The sequence below is a fragment of the Lissotriton vulgaris genome, chromosome 8 (assembly GCF_964263255.1).
Source record: "Lissotriton vulgaris chromosome 8, aLisVul1.2, whole genome shotgun sequence".
NCBI lineage: Eukaryota > Metazoa > Chordata > Amphibia > Caudata > Salamandridae > Lissotriton > Lissotriton vulgaris.
Genome location: NC_141696.1, coordinates 1,460,448,161 through 1,460,468,285, shown reverse-complemented (window position 1 = coordinate 1,460,468,285; position 20,125 = coordinate 1,460,448,161). Strand labels below are relative to the sequence as shown.

Sequence of the window (20,125 nt, the reverse complement as noted above, 5' to 3'; positions counted from 1 at the left end):
ACCCTCACACAATTACCCTCACACACCATCACTCACCATCACCCCATCACCCTCACACCCCATCACCCTCACACCCCATCACCCTCACACACCACTCACCCTCACACACCATCAATCACTCACACAATAACCATCACACACACTCACTTACCCTCACCCAATTACCCTCACACACCATCACTCACCATCACCCCATCACCCTCACACCCCATCACCCTCACACCCCATCACCCTCACACACTTCACTCAATGCCACAGCGTCACTCAACACCACAGCACCACTCAACACCACAGCAACACTCAACGCAACAGAACCACTCAATGCCACAGCATCACTCAGCGCCACAAAATCACTCAGCACCACAAAATGTCACAGCACCCCATAACGCCACTGCACCACTCAACGCCACACCACCACTCAGTGCACAGCATCCATCAACGCCCAAAAAAAATGCCACAGCATCAATCAACGACACAGAAACAACAAAAGCCACAGCATCACTCCACACACAGCATCACTCAACGGCACAGCATCACTCAGCACCACCACAGCATCACTCAGCACCACCACAGCATCACTCAACACCACCAGAGCATCACTCAACACCACCAGAGCATCACTCAGCACCACCACAGCATCAATCAGCACCACCACAACATCAAACAGCACCACCACAGCACCACTCAGCACCACCACAGCATCACTCAGTGCAACAACAGCATCACTCAGCGCAACAACAGCATCACTCAGCGCAACAACAGCATCACTCAGCGCAACAACAGCATCACTCAGCCCAAACACAGCATCACTCAGCACAACCACAGCATCACTCAGTGCAACCACAGCATCACTCAGCGCAAACTACAGCATCACTCAGCGCAACCACAGCATAACTCAGCATCACCAGAGCGTCAATGGTTCAAATATGTTCTCTCAATGTTTCAAGCTTTATTACAAATGTCAAAAAAGATGTTAATATTTCACTTCTGTTCTTGGATTTTCGTCACACTAAAATACACTGAACATAATCTTCACTAAAGTTATTTACAAAAATTTAAGCTATTGGCATTATAAATTACAATCACTTTTATTTAAGTATTAATTATTTTAAAAAACTTAAAATCCATTGATAATTAAAATATCACTACATCTAAGTCACATAAACACAAAGCATCACTCACCCTCAAACTCTCACCCTCACTCACCCACACCTATCATCACACACTCTCACACCCCATTACCCTCACCCCCTCATCTTCACACACCCTCACCCCCTCACCCTCACTCATACTCACACCGTCACCTTCACTCACCCTCACACACCATCACACACCCTCACACCCCTGACCCTCACATCCACTCACCCTCACACTCACACCGTCCAAGTCCACCCTCCAACTCCACCCTACACCACCACCCTACAACTCCACCCTCCAAAATTACTGCACATCTATGTTAATGCAAGCGAAGCTTTTGCAGTGCAAATTGATGTGTACCTTACAAAAAAAATGAAAACTTTTTACATGGAGAATATAAAATTTTTTTACTGATGTGTTTGTTTTTTGATTCAGCGCTAACAACAGCATCAATCAACATTACATAGGTCTCTATTAGCTTCTGAAACAACGCTTCACAACATTAATACATTTGAAGTGTACAATATTCAGGGAGAAAAAATGAACACTTATAGGCATCATCACAACAACTCACACTCACACCCACTCACACCCTCACCCAACTTCACCCTCAGCCTCAAACACCCTCACTCATCCTCACCCTCCCTCACACCCTCACACACCATCACTCACCAACACACCCTCACCCACAACCTCAACACCCTCACCCTCACACACCCTCAATCACCCTCACACACCCTCAATCACCCTCACCCCCTCACCCACTCACCCTCACTTACCATCACTCAACATCACCACCTCACCCTCACACCCCCTCACACACCTCCACCCTCACACACCCTCACCCACAGTCACACACTCAATCTTCAAACTCGCACACCCTCACTCACCTTCACACACTCTCACCCTCACAACACTCACCCTCACTCACCCTCAAACTCTCACCCTCACTCACCCACACCCCATTACCCTCACCCCCTAATCTTCAGACACCCTCACCCCCTCACCCTCACAACCCTCACACCCTCACTCATACTCACACCGTCACCCTCACTCACCCTCACACACCATCACACACCCTCACACCCCCTGATCCTCACATCCACTCACCCTCACACTCACACCATCCAAGTCCACCCTCCAACTCCTCCCTACAACACCACCCTACAACTCCACCCTCCAACTACTACTCCACCCTCCAACTACTAATCCACCCTCCAACTCCACACATAAATAGCGTTAGGCAACATTTAATTCAAAAACTAAACATCGGATTACACACTTGTAGGTATTCAAAAATGAAAACTTAATGCATCGCGAGGACAGTGCGCAAATTAATACATAAAAATGCAGAAAGGGATTGTAAAATATAACATTTTTTTACTAAAACAATAAATCCAAACAGAATAGGGAAACATCTGAATACACAGCGAGTAATAGACCAATTTAAAAGGGTACAAAGACATCTAAAGGACACAAATTCACAACATAAAGCAGTTACTAAAGTAAGGAAAAATAAAAAACCATTAAACAATGACGGGAAGAATCCACAAAACAAAGAAAGTGTGTAATCACAAGAGCACGAGACCTCACATCCTAATTGCAATTCTTCCAGAAGTACAATAAAGTATTCCGCTCAAACTACACAAAAAAAAATTTAAAGGTGGCTTCATACGTATACTTTGCCACAATTAATACGCATCTGTAGTCGAAAATTTAAAAGGAGGTAAACATTGTCTCTAATGAGCAAACACAGACAAAATGACTGTGCATCTATGTTAATGCAAGCCAAGCTTTTGCAGTGCGAATTGATGTGTACCTTACAAAAAAATGATAACTTTTTACATGCATAATATAAAAAAAGTTACTGATGTGTTTGTTTTTTGATTCAGCGCTAACAACAGCATCAATCAACATTACATAGGTCTCGATTAGTTTCTGAAACAACGCTTCACAACATTAAAACATATGAAGTGTACAATATTCACGGAGAAAAAAGGATCACTTATAGGCATCATCACAACCACTCACACTCACACCCACTCACACCCTCACCCACCCTCACCCTCAGCCTCACACACCCTCACTCATCCTCACCCTACATCACACCCTCACACACTCTCACAACCTCACACACCCTCACACCCTCAATCACACTCACACCCTCACACACCATCACTCACCAACACACCCTCACCCTCACTCACAACCTCAACCCCCTCACCCTCACACACCCTCACTCACCCTCACACACCATCACTCAACATCACCCCCTCACCCTCACACCCCCTCACACACCCTCACCCTCACCCACAGTCACACACTCAACCTTCAAACTCGCACACCCTCACCCACCTTCACACCCTCACAACACTCACCCTCAAACTCTCAGCCTCACTCACCAACACCTATCATCATACACTCTCACACCCCCATACACTCACCCCCTCATCCTCACACACCCTCACAACCCTCACACCCTCACTCATACTCAGACCGTCACCCTCGATCACCCTCACACACCATCACACACCCTCACACCCCCGGACCCTCACATCCACTCACCCCCACACTCACAACGTCCAAGTTCACCCTCCAACTCCACCCTCCAACTACAACTCCACCCTCAAACTACTAATCCACCCTTCAACTCCACACGTAAATAGCGTAGGCAACATTTATTTCAATAACTAAAAATCGAATTACACACTTGTAGGTATTCAAAAATGAAAACTTAATGCATCGCGAGGAGAGTGCAGCAATTAATACATAAACATGCAGAAAGGGTTGTAAAATAAAACATTTTTTTTTAAAAAACATAAATGCAAACAAAATAGGGAAACATCTGAATACACAGCGAGTAATACAACAATTTAAAAGGGACAAAGCCATCTAAAGGACACAAATTCACAACAGAACGCACTTACTAAAGTAAGGGAAAATAAATAAACCATTAAACAATGGCGGAAAATTTCAACAAAACAAAGAAAGTGCGTAATCACAAGAGCACGAGACTTCATAGCCTAATTGCAATTCTTCCAAAACTACAATAAAGTATTCCACTCAAACTAACCAAAAAAATCAAAACAATTAATAAAGGTGGCTTCATACGTATACTTTGCCATTAATTAACATACATACTACTTTATAGTCATTCAAACGGGATTGAAAACATAACATTTCTTTTGTATAAAAAAATACATGTTTTAAAAAGTATAAGCTTACACTCCATAAGTATTGCTTTAAAATGTTATAGTACTTAAAAAACCATAGATAAAGAATTGCTGCTCAAAAGCATCAAAACATGTAGGTTTCAAAATATACAGCAAATATACCGTTTACGTGCCATTACAATAAATAAGAATATTTAAAGGCGGTCGAAATTCATAAAGTATACGGAAAAAAAAAACATAAATACAATTTAAGCAACACAAAAACACAAGGAAAAATAAAATAAAGTACTGTCTAAATAACACATTGTCAACTAAACAAATATAGCAACATGTGGAAAGAGTACATCCCAAAACTTTTACATTACATAAAAGTACGCAAAAATACATTAAAAAAGAAAATTAGAAACATTCCATAAAAGTACAATAGGTACATACACAAGCCAAGTACGATCGCAAAGTAAATTCTTTAAAAAAATGACTAAACATTACAAAACTTACTAAATATATATATAGTAGAGAAACACTAGGTAAACAACACAAAAAAAATATTAGATTGACAACTTACCTGTCAAACGACGCGGCTACAACGCAGGAAGCACGACGCGCCTTACACATACGCCGGTTCCTGAAGGATCTGGAAGTTTCCCAATTTACGTGACGCAATTGCAACGCTACGTAAGAAAACGTTGCAATTTGATTGGACGGAATGCACGTCAATCAAAATGCAAGGTAAATCAGCAAAATAAACTAGAACACTAACCTAAAAAACATAGGTAGCGTTATGGCACAGGGTAGCGTCCGCCATTTTTACGCGAAAAAAAAGGGAAAAGGGACTAATTATAGGACTATGCCAAATTCCGTACTCAAAATGCACACACATACAAACTCATACAGCCAAACACACACAAGCTCACAACAACACAACAACACACACACTTACAACACACTTACAGTCACCCCCACTCACTCACACTCACACCCTCACTCACCCTCACACAATTACCCTCACACACCATCACTCACCATCACCCCATCACCCTCACACCCCATCACCCTCACACCCCATCACCCTCACACACCACTCACCCTCACACACCATCAATCACTCACACAATAACCATCACACACACTCACTTACCCTCACCCAATTACCCTCACACACCATCACTCACCATCACCCCATCACCCTCACACCCCATCACCCTCACACCCCATCACCCTCACACACTTCACTCAATGCCACAGCGTCACTCAACACCACAGCACCACTCAACACCACAGCAACACTCAACGCAACAGAACCACTCAATGCCACAGCATCACTCAGCGCCACAAAATCACTCAGCACCACAAAATGTCACAGCACCCCATAACGCCACTGCACCACTCAACGCCACACCACCACTCAGTGCACAGCATCCATCAACGCCAAAAAAAAATGCCACAGCATCAATCAACGACACAGAAACAACAAAAGCCACAGCATCACTCCACACACAGCATCACTCAACGGCACAGCATCACTCAGCACCACCACAGCATCACTCAGCACCACCACAGCATCACTCAACACCACCAGAGCATCACTCAACACCACCAGAGCATCACTCAGCACCACCACAGCATCAATCAGCACCACCACAACATCAAACAGCACCACCACAGCACCACTCAGCACCACCACAGCATCACTCAGTGCAACAACAGCATCACTCAGCGCAACAACAGCATCACTCAGCGCAACAACAGCATCACTCAGCGCAACAACAGCATCACTCAGCGCAAACACAGCATCACTCAGCACAACCACAGCATCACTCAGTGCAACCACAGCATCACTCAGCGCAAACTACAGCATCACTCAGCGCAACCACAGCATAACTCAGCATCACCAGAGCGTCAATGGTTCAAATATGTTCTCTCAATGTTTCAAGCTTTATTACAAATGTCAAAAAAGATGTTAATATTTCACTTCTGTTCTTGGATTTTCGTCACACTAAAATACACTGAACATAATCTTCACTAAAGTTATTTACAAAAATTTAAGCTATTGGCATTATAAATTACAATCACTTTTATTTAAGTATTAATTATTTTAAAAAACTTAAAATCCATTGATAATTAAAATATCACTACATCTAAGTCACATAAACACAAAGCATCACTCACCATCAAACCATCGGCCTAACACCCCATCACACTCTCACACCATCACCCTCTCACACCATCACCCTCACACACCAGTCACCCTCACACACCATCAATCACTCAGACACCGTCAAACACTCAAACACCTCACCCTCACATCCTCATAACACCTCAGCCTTACACCCTCACCTATTCTCACTCACCCTCACACATCCTCACTCACCCTCACACACTAAAAACGCTCTAGCGCACTCACACTCACACATCCTAAACAACACAAACACTAATTTCCTCAAAACCTCACTCAACCACTCACACTCACCTACCTTCACACCCACAAACTCCCTCACACACCCTCACTCACATTCACACCCTCACACCTTCACACCTTCACACCCTCACACCCTCAACACCTCATCCTCACACACCCTCACTCACCATATACACTCACCCTCACACATCCTCACTCTCCCTCACACACTAAAAACGCTCTAGCACACTCACCATTACACATCCTAAACAACACAAACACTCATTTCCTCAACTCCCCACCAACAACTACATCCTCCAACTCCACCCTCAAACACAACCTAACGCCACAGCACCACTCAATGCCACAGCACCTCTAAATGCCACAGCAACAATAAATGACACTGCACCACACAATGCCACAGCATTACTCAATGCTACAACATCACTCAATGCCACAGCATCACTTAATACAACAGCATCACTCTATGCCACAGCAACACTCAATAGCACAGCATCAAACAATGCCACAAAAAAACAACGCCACAGCATCACTCAGCACCACTCAACGCCACAGCAACAGTCAACGCAACAAAACAATTAAATACAACAGCAACACTCAATACCACATCAACACTCAGCGTCACATCGTCACTCAGCGCCACAGCATCACACAGCGCCACAGCATCACTCAGCGCAACAGCATCACTCAGCGTCACTCAGAGCAACAGCATCAATCAGCGCCACAGCGTAACCCAACACCACAGCATCACTAAGCGCTATAGCGTCACTCAGCGCCACAGCATCACTCAGCGCCACAGCATCACTCAGAGCCACAGCATCACTCAGCACCACAGCATCACTCAGCGCCAATACAGCATCACTAGTTCAAATATGTTTTCTCAATGTTTCAAAATGTATTCAAAATGTCAAACTAAATCTTAAAAATTCACTTCTGTTCTTGGATTTTCGCAACAATAAAATAAACATCATCTTCACTAAATATATTTAATAAAGTTTAAGCTATTAGCAATATAAAATAAAATCGATTTTGTTTACGTATTAATTATTAAAAAAATTTAAAGCCATTGATTTTTTTCATATCAATACATATAAGTCACGTAAATACTAAACATGTTGCTTTACAAATGCTAGAGGTGTCCCATTTACAAAAATTATAACTATTGGCTTTGTAAAGAAGAAAGCTATTAATTTAGCTATTTAGAAAAAAAAAAACAACACATAAATAAAAAAAATAAAAAAATAACACCTATAGCTCAAACTTTCCTACTGCGAGACCTATTGCATTTCCAATGCTTGTTTGATAGACTTAGCATAAGTCTTCTCACCAATCACTGATCAATCGTTCGGAATGAATGTGAAGAATGCGGAGATCTGAAACCACATTTGGTAGAAAGAAGGAATATATTTTAAGAAACTGCTGATTTTTACGGAAAACGTATCTAGTTCAGTAGAACAAAAATGTCTGTTTGTCTCTGTAAAAGTTGTCTGGGATTGGATTCCTGCATAGGATCAAATAAATATAAGATGCATCAATTTATAGACGATATATAATTCCAGTGGGAGTGTGTTACTATTGTACCATTATTGGCAAAAGCTCAGAACCCTAAAGGTAAACTTTATTTCTCGTTGTGAACTTGAAAGGAGAGCCTAGGTGTATCGAGAGATGCAGTGGAGTGTTGCCCTGGGGGGATAACAGTATTGATGGCAGAATGGTCAAACCAATAGATGTCCTCCTACCGAGAGGGCGGAGTCTGATATCTCCATTCTGAGGTGGGTGTGGGGGCGCTCCCTGCTTTTACCTGGTGGCGGCAGATGTTCGGAATTCCCTCCAGCAGCAGCAAAGCAAAGCTCCCCAGCTCCCACAGCCGCGTGACTCTTCAAGCACTGTCCCCCAGAGGCCGCCATAGGACGCTGAGAATAGTCGCCATGGCAACCGCGTACCATACGACGAAAACAGTGTGCTGTCATGTAGTAGCGTAGTGGGTGTGAGATCCACGCATTGTTACCATGGACGCGGTGAACGCCGACTGAATGGAAACAGAAAACAGAATAACCATCCGGGAATCGAAACCGAAAACAACCAGTGGCCATACGGATAGAGAATATAATTTCACGTTCGTTTAGGTTAGGTAGCTATTCGTTTTAGAATATTGAATGCTTGCAGGGTTCCACAATAAAAATTTTGAAAAATAATAGGCTTTCTGTTAAAATTGGTATTTTTGGCAAATCGTCATTTGTTACAATACATTTGAAATTAGCAGGTATATTAAAACTGAGACCAGCCTCAAGATAGTTTGTGATAAAACAAATTGCCATCATATACATTTCTTTTATTTTCGTGAAGGGCAAACATTTACCCTTCTAAAAAGGCGTCACGATTGCCCTTTACGAAGCGGTTTTACGTAGCATTTCTACCATTTCATTGGACAGTGTATATTAGTCATGCAGACGTGATTGTTCTTATTCCCAGCTTCTCAAGTGACGCTTAGCAGGGTCAGCAAACCCAGCATACCAGTGGGACACCATTTCCCATTCTGGAGGGACAGGGACTCACAGTAAATGGAAAGAAAAGGTCAGTTCGGGAAAGACAAAGAGAAGAAAATATCTGAGTGACGATTGAATTAGCGTAAGAAACATTTACAACAAGCATTGGCAAGGGCAATACATTATTATCTATTATTATTATATACTACTATTATAACTAAGAGAGAGCTGAAACCTGTGAGGCAGGTAAGCTCAAGAAGTACAGCACCAATCACAACACCCAATACAGCATTGTAAAGGGGAGTTGCAGCAGATGGACATAGGCTATACAGCAGCCCAACATATACTTTGTAAGGGGAAAAAACATTGTGGGGCAAAGTAGTCCGTAGGAGTGGCACCAGCTCAGGTGGGCGTGTGAAAAGCCATTATACAGCGTGCAAATAACGTTTTTGGCGTGTCGTTTAGCGTTGTGGGCGTGTGCGGTCTGATACTCACGCCTGCAGCATCGGCGTCAGGATAGCGTTCTATCACGTCGGAAATAGCGTTTTGGGCGTGTCGTTTAGCGTTGTGGGCGTGTGGTCTGATACTCACGCCTGCAGCATCGGCGTCAGGATAGCGTTCTATCACGTCGGGGCGTCGGCGGGAAGGGACACTGACGCGGTGTGTGGTGTGTAAGTGCCCCGCATGTTTGTGTGCGTCTAGGGTCGGCGGGAGCGGACACTGACGCAGTGTGTGGTGTGTAAGTGCCCGGACAACGTCGGGACAGGCGGGAGCAGACACTGACGTGGTGTGTGGCATGTAAGTGCCCGGACAACGTCGGGACGGGCTGCTAGTGTATGTATAAAGCTGGTAGCAAAAATATCTTTCACACACACAGATGTAGTGCTTTTCCAGTTTGGAAATGTTGAAACCCTTTTGGCTCTGGGTGGACTTTGTTTACAGTCAGACGAATAAAGACACATAATGCTAAGTTCCATATGTTTGAAAACACTGTGTGCTACAAGGGATTCATTTAAAGACACATTAAATCATAGTTGTGAGTCGTACATATGTATCAAACTCCCGTGTATCAACAGACTATCACATTCAACAAAAAAGGAGTTAATCAATGGAAGGAAGTACACGGAGATATCGACATATATTTATGGAATATGTTTATATATATTTGATGATGAGGAAATCAATTAATATCTTGGGAGACAGATACATAAGAATAAATCTAAGCAAAAAGTAAGAACAGAGGTATAAATAATAATAACACTTCAGTTCGCAGCTAAACCATCAACTCCTGATAAGTATATCAAACAACCAAATATAATTAATAAACAAAGGTCGTCAGTTGGTGACCCGGCATGCTGACCAGAGACGCTACATTCTCGATTCCTGTACCTTCGATATTGAAATACATAAAGCTACGCTGTTGATCCAATTGATTTTACAACTGTTCAGGGGAAGGCTCTCTCTATAGTGATACACCAAATATTTGATTGAATCATCTTGATGCCCTTGCCGCTCATCCTGATTGGAAATTATTTTGCTTGAAATTTCAGGGAGTTTGTCACAGCAATGAAATGCTCTGTCCTGAAGATGGTCTTCATGACGACTGCCTAAAAGACCGAAACGTCGACACTCCCATCATCTCCAAAACGTTGCATTGTTACCAACTGACGACCTTTGTTTATTAATTATATTTGGTTGTTTGATATACTTATCAGGAGTTGATGGTTTTGATAGAGCGCGTAGGTCACCCGTATCATTAGATTACCAATTTCCACGCACTGGGCCCTGGCTCTGGTGTGCATGTAATGGCCGAGATTTTTCATGAACCAGGTGAAACCTTTACCACGCTACTATGAGTAATTCGGGGGGTGTCACTTACACCACATACTATACATGTACCTGACTTACCACAGGCACATTACTCCTGATGGATCAGGAGCTAGCAGTGGACAGGTAACAAGATTCCTAAAAAAGTAGAATACCTTTCACATTTAATACTTTAAATGACATTTACTTTGTAAAATGACCACAGACACCTGATGGGTTTTAAAGCTTTATATAAAGAAGATGTCAAAAGGAATATGCCAGAATAATGAGGCAAATACAAATCAACACATCAATTATTAATATTAAAGCCACAATGTAACTATGGATCAGGGCAAGTACCATTAGAGTAGTTGGGAACACTACAGGGTATGAGCATTTAGAAAACACGCTATGCAGCACGAGTTTTAAACTAAAGAAAAGGGACGTGAGGAGGACCTAATATGTGCACTAATATTCTTAAACCTAATCCCTAGATCTTATGCTATTCTTACTAAATTCACGGCAATCATGCTAAAGGGAAGGGTAAAATGGAACACACTAAAATAATATGACAGTTCAATAATATCCTATAGGTAGGGAGAAAAGTGGAACATCACTAATAAACAACTGCATATAATTTACTTTCAGAGGTGATAGAGCAATATCACAGGCAAGAGAGCTCTATTAAGAAGAGAAGAAAGAGTATAGTCAGTCAGACACCCCCAGAGGATATTTACCTAGAACGAAAATGATGACTAACCCTGGCCACGGGTCAGTTGGGACAAGACGGGGACAAAGACCCTCAAGGATTGGAATACCAGAAAGCGAGCAGGTACAGCTCGATGACAGTCAGGACAGGATACCCCTCAGGTTTGGATCAGGACTGGGCTCACCAAGGTACGACCAACACCCACAGCTTCGGATGCAACGCCTGCGTTACCCCCTCTCTGCAAGTAATCCGCCAGTAACCCCGATTGGGTTTTCGAATTTCCCCAGCAAAGTGCTCCGCCAGCACTTAGGACTATTTCCACCCCTTGGAGTTTGTGGAAAGTATGGACAGAGTGCTCCGCAGCACTCAGTTTCAATCACCTATAGAGTTCGTAGGGTCAGTGACAGGTCTGCTACTCGGACAAGTCGGACAATTTCTCTAAGCTAAACTAGGCTAGTTATACTGTTTTGGGACCCCTAGACCACCCACAAATGTTGCAAGTGACAACATTCCCACGTTATGATTGGTCAGGAGAGGTGACTTTGTCATTGTCACCACCTATAATTCAGTGTTCTCATCATGAATATTAAATTTTGCATACCCGCCCCTGGGGTTCACGTTCCCAGGCATAGGAATATAGAAGACAATGAGAGTGTACAGTATATAGAAACATTGTTGCATTTAGCAAGGTGAACTGCAGCATCTTCTAGGTGGGTTCCCAGGCGCATCGAGCTTCGGGAGCCAGCTGGCTTGTTTCAGCTTCTGCGCAGTGGGGTTTCTCCCATGTCACGTGACAGGGTTTAGAAGAGCTTCAATATGGTGCGGCTCCCCGTCCCCAGGCCCATAGATACGCGGTACATGAAAAGTAAGCGAAAACAAATTAGAATCATACGTAAAAATGATTACACTGTATACCGTTAAAAGCTTCACTGCACCCCTTACTTTATAATATCTATAGCATTAAGGTTTAGTGCAAAAAGACAGATAGGCAGAAGCAGCGGTGGCAAGCAGAGAGCATGGTTAGAGACAAGCGGCCATGTTTGCAACAATGCGCATGTGCAACAGTATCCCTCCAAAATGCGAGTGCGTCACATCACATGGGTATGACCGACGCATGCGCAGACTGGATTTCTGCGAAGCAGCCATTTCCGTAGTGCAAGCATGGTTAGGATGAAAAGACACACAGGCAAGCCTCCTAGGGACACCCGCGTGTTGGGGAAAATGCTAAATAAATGACAGACAGGTTGAATTAATATTATTACAAGTTAGGCGAGGTTCTTGATTAAGAGCAAGTCGCTTTACATGCGAATCCTTGCTCCATCAATCCCCTCTTTGATGATATTTACTATCATCACTAAAAAGGAAACAGATGCCAACTTCATTCTTCCATATCTTCCATCTCAATTTCAACAGACTTATTGTTTAATTTTCTTTCAGCTTCTCTATGAGAGTGGTGATTCTTAGCCTTTTTATAGATTTGGTTCCTCAATTCTTCTAATTCTAACTCATCAATATTTCGCTTCACTCCTCTCTTATTCACATTGTACTTTTTGCATTTTTGACATTTACAACAGATAAAGATGATCAGTACAACCACACCTATTCCAGCTATTGGCATCAGTATTTTCCACAGAAGACTTTTACCTAAGTTAGAAAACCAACTACCTATAGAGGAGAGACCTCCAGTCAGTCTCGTCCAGGCACTGTCAACCTCTAATGGTTTGAGTTCTTTTTCCAAATTAGGTATGTTCCTTACATATTTCTTAAGATCGAAACTTTTGTCAGGTATGTAGGTGCAACAATGTTGCGCCTTCAGCATTCTACAGACTCCGCCCTCTTTTGCCAATAAGGTGTCAAGAGCAAGGCGATTCTTTAAAACCATTGATCTGATCGCAACCATTTCAGTATTGACCAGCAGAAATCCGGCAGCAGTGTCAGTTGATAACCGATCCACTACTGTAGACAATTTGCAGATTCTGTGAGTATTCAGAACTACCCCCATTCCAGGTATCAGTGCACTAAAAATATCACCTACAATTTCTCCTACACTTTCACGTTTTCTACGCGCTAAGCCATTCGTTTCTTCATTGTTTCCAGCAGCGTTATTCACATGGTATATTTTCGGGAAAACAATGCCAAAATAGCAGCTTCCATACCAGTGATCCGGCAATTTGAAATAAGCCTTGTTTCCACATATATAATAAATTCCGGGAAACACAGGTTCTGACCCATTTTTGAAACCCCAACCTCCAATTACCTTGTAATTATGTTCACACTCGCTGGAACCGATGAATACATTGTTATAGTAATCTGTCCTTTCTCTATGGAGACAAAGTTTCCCTTTCCGTTCAAAATCCAGCAACAATGCAGGAGTAGCTTCGCCTTGTGAGGTGTTGTCCATATGTTCTGCCCACCTAGGGATTCTTTCCTTTTCGTCATTTGCCTTTTTCTGAAACTTTTCTCTCCTTCTATCTGCCATTTTTATAAACATCTTTTCCTGCTCTTGTAAGGAACAGGTCAGATTAGCTTGTCTTGCTTCATTTAAGTCTATTTCACCTATGGTCAGGAAATATTCTCCCATGTAGCGGGTCACCTCACTTCTAATATGTACAAGGTTCAGGTTTCCTCGAATAGGGAGTTCGGAAAAGATTACGTCAGTGTTTGAGTAGTAGTACTGTAAAGTGCTTCTATAAAACAAGCTAGCTAATATACTACAGGAAATTCCATAGGTTAGGGGTAAATGGTGATATGTCACACCTTCAGCTACAGAAGTGGGTAGCTTCATGCAGACATAACAATCTTCTATTTCCATAGCCTCTACATAATGCACTAAAAGGTTAGCGAAAACATTTAAATGTGTCCTGTTTCTCATCTTGTGAAAATGAAGTCCACCCTCATCTGATGCTTCTAATTTAGGTCGTGTATGTCTCATACTAACTGTATTGTCACGTTTTTCTAAACTTCGTGGTGTTTCTTCAGTCTGTACAACGTTTGTGTCTAGCGTCTCTGGTTCAGTAGGTGACAAGTTAGGATCTTTATTTATCATAAAAGGTATAAAGACTGTTAGTCCTATCCATATCACTATCAACATTGCTACACTACATAAGCATATTTTACAGCAGGTTTTGCAACAACTAAATCTGGATCTTCCATTGACACTTGAATCAGACATTATGGCTTACAGGTGGCTTTTCAACCCCTCTTTGTTACTTTACACCAGAGGCTCACTTGGGTGTGTTTCAGGGAGGGTCTTCGTCAGAGCTCCGATCAGCAATGGACTCTTCGTCACTTTTGCCACTGTGGTTGGGCTCATCAATTTCTTCCAACACCAAGTAAGTCCATTCAGGGCTCCGATACAATCTGTTCTGTTTCTTTACTCTGTCGCCTTTTCTGAGAGACTTGCCTCGGGCTTCTTTCCTTTCACTTTCAGCCCTTTTTCGGTCTTTTAGTTTTTCTTCAACTGTCTTTATTCGGAGTCTCAGTCTTTTGATGTATCGGGGTTCACCCTTATTTTGGTGGCTTTCAGTGGTCGAGGAAACTTAGCCTTCCTCGTGCCTTCTTTTGATTTCGCTTTGTTGTGGCACTTTTGTTTTGGCAGTGTCTATTTCCCTTCCTGTCTGACTAGTTCCAGGTCTTTCATCTATTTCTTCTGCCTGGTTGCTAAGCTGGCCTTGTTCAGGTTGGATTTGTATTTGTTCTTTATTTTCAGGCGATCTGGATTCTGCTTCCTGAACACGTTCGTCTATATCTATCTGTTCCTGTTCATGCACTTCAACCCCTTCATTTTCTTCCGCATGAAATTCAACTTTTATCACTATCTGACCCTTTCCAGATCCTGGAGTTTCAGGAGGAGTGTCGATGACTTGATCTGTCCCTACTTGGCCTATTTCCTGATCAGGTTTGATGTGAGTCTCGATGACCTGACCTTCGTCCTCTAATTCTGTCTCATCTGCACTATCCCACTCACTATCTAGGTAGGAATATTTTCTGGTTCGTATTGGATCAAGAACCTGGTCGTCGGCAGGGAACCAATCAACGTCTTGACTTGTGCTCGGTAGTTCGATGTCAGCGAGATCCGGACCCTCTTCGGGAGTCTCCTCAGCTGGACTACCTTCAGCTTCAGTCGCGTTTTCTCCGGTTACCCGCTTCGTGTGGCTGGCATGGATCCACTTCGGTATGCCAGCACACTTTACAGCAGTTGTGGTGACAAGGATCACTTGTCTTGGCTTTCCCCACTTTGGTCCAAGGCAACTCTTCCGGGTGTGTTTCTTTAACACCACCCAATCACCTGGTTGCAGTTTATGTGCTGGAGTCTTGGGCCAATCGTCAGCAGTCTGGTGAGAGATAGAACGCACTTGGTCACCCAGCTGCTTCCAGTATTCTAGTACCAAATCATCAGAAATACTTAGCAGTTTGTGTCCAGGTACCCATGCCTGTCGCATCACTCTCCCCATTAGCACTTCATGGGGGCTCAGGCCTGTTTTTCGGTTTGGAATGCTTCTCAGACTCATCAGCACTAGGGGCAAAGCTTCTATCCAGTTCATTTTGGTGGAATCACACATCTTCGCCAGTCTGGACTTGATCGTACCATTTATCTGTTCAACTATTCCAGAAGCCTCTGGATGATAGGCACAGTGCAGCCTTTGCTCCATTTTAAATGCTGTACAGAGTTCCTTTAGGATTTCGTTTGAGAAATGCCCACCTTGGTCTGTTTCAATAGTCTCTGGAATTCCATACCTAGGTATCAGTTCCCTCAGTAATAGTTTAACTACAGTTATGGCATCATTTTTCTTTGCTGGGTAAGCCTCCACCCACCTGGAAAACAGGCAAACTATGACCAGGACATATCTATATCCCTTGCACTTGGGCAAAGTTATAAAGTCCGCCTGCATCCTGACAAAGGGACCTTCTGCCTTTCCAATTGTACTTTGTTCTACTACAGTCCTCTTCCCTGCATTGAATTGCTGGCACACTAGGCACCTCTGGCAAAGTCTTTCTGCTTGGTTCCTGAATTTTGAATTATAGAACACTTTGTCAAACACACGACACATTGCATCCCTTCCCATATGTGTTGGTTCATGTATCATCCTGACCATGGGGTCTACCAGGCTGTCTGGCAGTACAGGCATACCAGTTTGGCTCACTACCACACCATCATTCCTGATTCTGCATTCGTTCGCCCTCCATCTGCCCTTTTCTTCCCTGTCTGTTGCAAGTTTCTCAATTCCTCCCATGTAGACAAACTTTCAAACAACATCAGTTGGCAGCTGTTTCCACCACCCCATAATCCAATTTGGAGGGACATTTTGTGTCGGGCACAAAACTGGGCAATTTGGTCAGCGTATCGGTTTCCGGCTGTCACATCATCATTTCCAGATCTGTGAGCCGCACACTTGACCACAGCCAATTCTTGGGGCAATTGAATTGCTTCCAGTAAGTTCTGTACCACCTTTCCATTTCTGATAGGGGTACCTGAGGAAGTCATGAATTCTCTTTGTAACCATAGTTGGCCGAAGTCATGAACAACCCCATAACAGTACTGGCTGTCGGTATAAACAGTTACTCTTTTGTTTTTCCCTCGTTTACAAGCTCTTGTCAATGCGATTAGTTCTGCTACTTGGGCAGATTTCACTTTGCATAGGTAAGATGCTTCCAGGGTTGTGGTCAATGTGACTACGGCATAGGCAGCACTCAGACCTCCATCCTCATGTCTTAAACATGAGCCATCCACAAACATCATAATATCCTCATCAAGTAAGGCTATTTCTCTGATATCAGGACGTGGCTTGGTGCTATACTCTGTTAAGTCTACGCAGTTATGCTCCATTTCATCCTCGGCTTCTACATCCAGAGGAATAGGCAACAGGGTTGCAGGGTTCAAGATATTGCACCGGGAAATAATTACATTCTCGGCACCAACTAGGATTCTCTCATATTTAGTCAGCCGACTAGGGGTGAGATACTGGGTCTTTGTTCGGGTCAGTAAGATCACAACAGAATGAGGAACATATACAGTGACAGGATGTCCCATGACAATGTTCTCACTCTGTTCTAGACTTACACAAGTAGCAGCTACTGCTTTCAGACATCCTGGTAATCCAGCAGCCACTGGATCTAAAGTGGCCGAAAAATAGGCCACAGGACGCCTGATCAGCCCATGTTCCTGGGTTAGGACTGAGAGCGCACAATTGTCTCTTCTGTCACAGAACAATTCGAAGTTCTTGGAATAGTCAGGCATTCCTAATGCAGGAGCTGAGCACAGACAATTTCGCAATTTTACCCAAGCGGACATGCTTTCATCATCCCACTTCACTGGATCATCCATCCCCTTCTTGGTCATTTTTATCAAAGGTTTGGCTAGAGCTGCGAATCCTACAATCCATTGTCTGCAGTATCCTACAACTCCTAGGAACATTCTCACTTCTTTCTGGGTCACGGGTAGGCCCATATTTTGAATTATCTTGATCCTTTCTGTAGTGACTTTTCGAATCCCTTTCTCTATCTGGTGCCCCAGATATTTTACAGAGTTTCTGCAGAACTGCAATTTGTCAGGTGAGACCTTATGTCCTCCCTTTCCTAGGTGATTTAACAAGGCAATAGTATCAGTGACGCAGTCAGTTTGATTTTTAGACGCCACCAGAAGGTCGTCTATGTATTGTACCAGAACAGACTCTCTTGGCAGTATTAACGACTCAAGGCATCTTTTTAGGATCTGGTTGAAAATCGATGGACTTTCGGTGTACCCCTGGGGGACACGATTCCAGACATAGACATGGCTGTCAAATTCAAAACTAAAAAGGAACTTGCTTTCTGGATGCAATGGGATGGAAAAGAATGCATGGCACAGGTCAATGACAGTGAACCATTCTGCATCCCAAGGAATTTGATATAGTATCACTGTGGGGTTGGGCACAATGGGACAGCAAGGTACAACAATTTGGTTTACCTTGCGCAGATCCTGCACTACCCGGTACTTTCCGCTAGGCTTCTTAATTCCAATTATGGGTGAATTACAGGGACTGCTCATTACTTCCTGTATTATGTTTGCTTCGAGCAACCGTTTTACTTCAGTTGCGACTCCAGCCTTCACTTCTGCACTCATCTTGTACTGCCGGGTTTTTGGATAAACAGCATTTGCTTTTATTGCTATTTTAACTGGGTCTACATTTGCCATTAAACCGACATCTCTTACAGTGAAATCCCAAACTTCAGGTACCACTTTTGACTGTAATTCTTCAGGAAGGTCTTCAATGGACAGGGGTCTAACTTCTGTATCTGGCCTTAGCAGCATCAATTTGTACAGGCCATCTTCCTCAGGGGTCTGAATTTCGACGCCATTTGGTGTGCAAAATATGGTGCAATTCATTTTGCACAGCAAATCTCGTCCTAACAGGTTCACAGGACTGGAGTCACAGACCACGAATCTGTGCATTTCCTTGAAGTTTCCTATGGAAATCTCCATTGGTTCAGTTACCGGAGTACTGATTATCTGATTTGAAACACCCACTACTTGGATTGCTTCTCCTGAGAGGGGTAGGTTAGGAACATCCACTGTTCTCACAGTAGAACGGGTAGCACCAGTGTCCAACAGAAAGGTGACGTCTTTTCCCTCAACCTTTCCTTCAATATATGGTCCAGTCTGGTCTACCGGTAAGGAGGCGCCAAGCACGCACTCCTTGTCCTCCCCTCTCAGGCCCCGTCAATCTTGATCTTCACAGAGGAAGGAGTCATTTAACAAAAACTGTGGAATCGCTGCATTTCTTTCATTCTCTCCCTCCCATATCTCGGCCCTTTCATTCTGCTGACCCTGATTCTTATAATTCGGTCTAGGAGCGCGAGGCACTGGAGGTAGCTTTACCTGTTGCTGGTTCTTTCGTATCCCCTCTTTCTGCACCTGTGAATTTAAACCATTGACAGGGGCATTACCAGCCTGCAGATGTGGACACTCGTCTCTCCAATGCCCTATCTGACCGCACCCGTGGCAGGGGAACTTCTTCATAGCCTCTTCCCGACTCATTTTTACCCGGGGCTTCCCTCCTCCCCCAGCATTGGGATTTTGGGCATTATTAGCATTATTCATTTTACTTAACTGTTTTTCTTGCTGTTCAGCCAATTTCACTTGTGCCCACATCACCTTCTCCTTTAGGGCTTTTTTCTTATTTTCTATCTCATCCTCACAGTACTTGGCGTACTTGAGGACCTCATCTATGGGCTTGCCTTGCCAACTGATTTTATTATCTCGAATCCACTGGGATATTTCAGGCCTTAATCCTAACACGAATCTGTAACTGAAATGGGTCATGTCTTTCATGTCCACATTATCAATTCCACTGTAAGTTTTGAACACCTGTAGTAACCTTTCATAGAAGGAATGAACAGTTTCATCGCGCTCTTG

At 43.4% G+C, this 20,125-nt stretch overlaps 1 protein-coding gene across 2 annotated transcripts in view; it reads right to left on the bottom strand.

Annotated features, from left to right (window-relative positions):
* Positions 1–8,635, bottom strand: part of TEX55 (testis expressed 55) — a 600,480-nt gene extending 591,845 nt beyond the window's left edge. Inside the window, exon 1 of one of the 2 annotated variants that reach the window (XM_086935534.1) lies at positions 8,531–8,635. The gene's annotated coding sequence lies outside the window, so the exon portion shown is untranslated. The remainder of the gene's footprint in view (positions 1–8,530) is intronic. The other variant, XM_086935533.1, reaches the window with a different exon arrangement.
* Between the last annotated feature and the right edge of the window lie 11,490 nt (positions 8,636–20,125).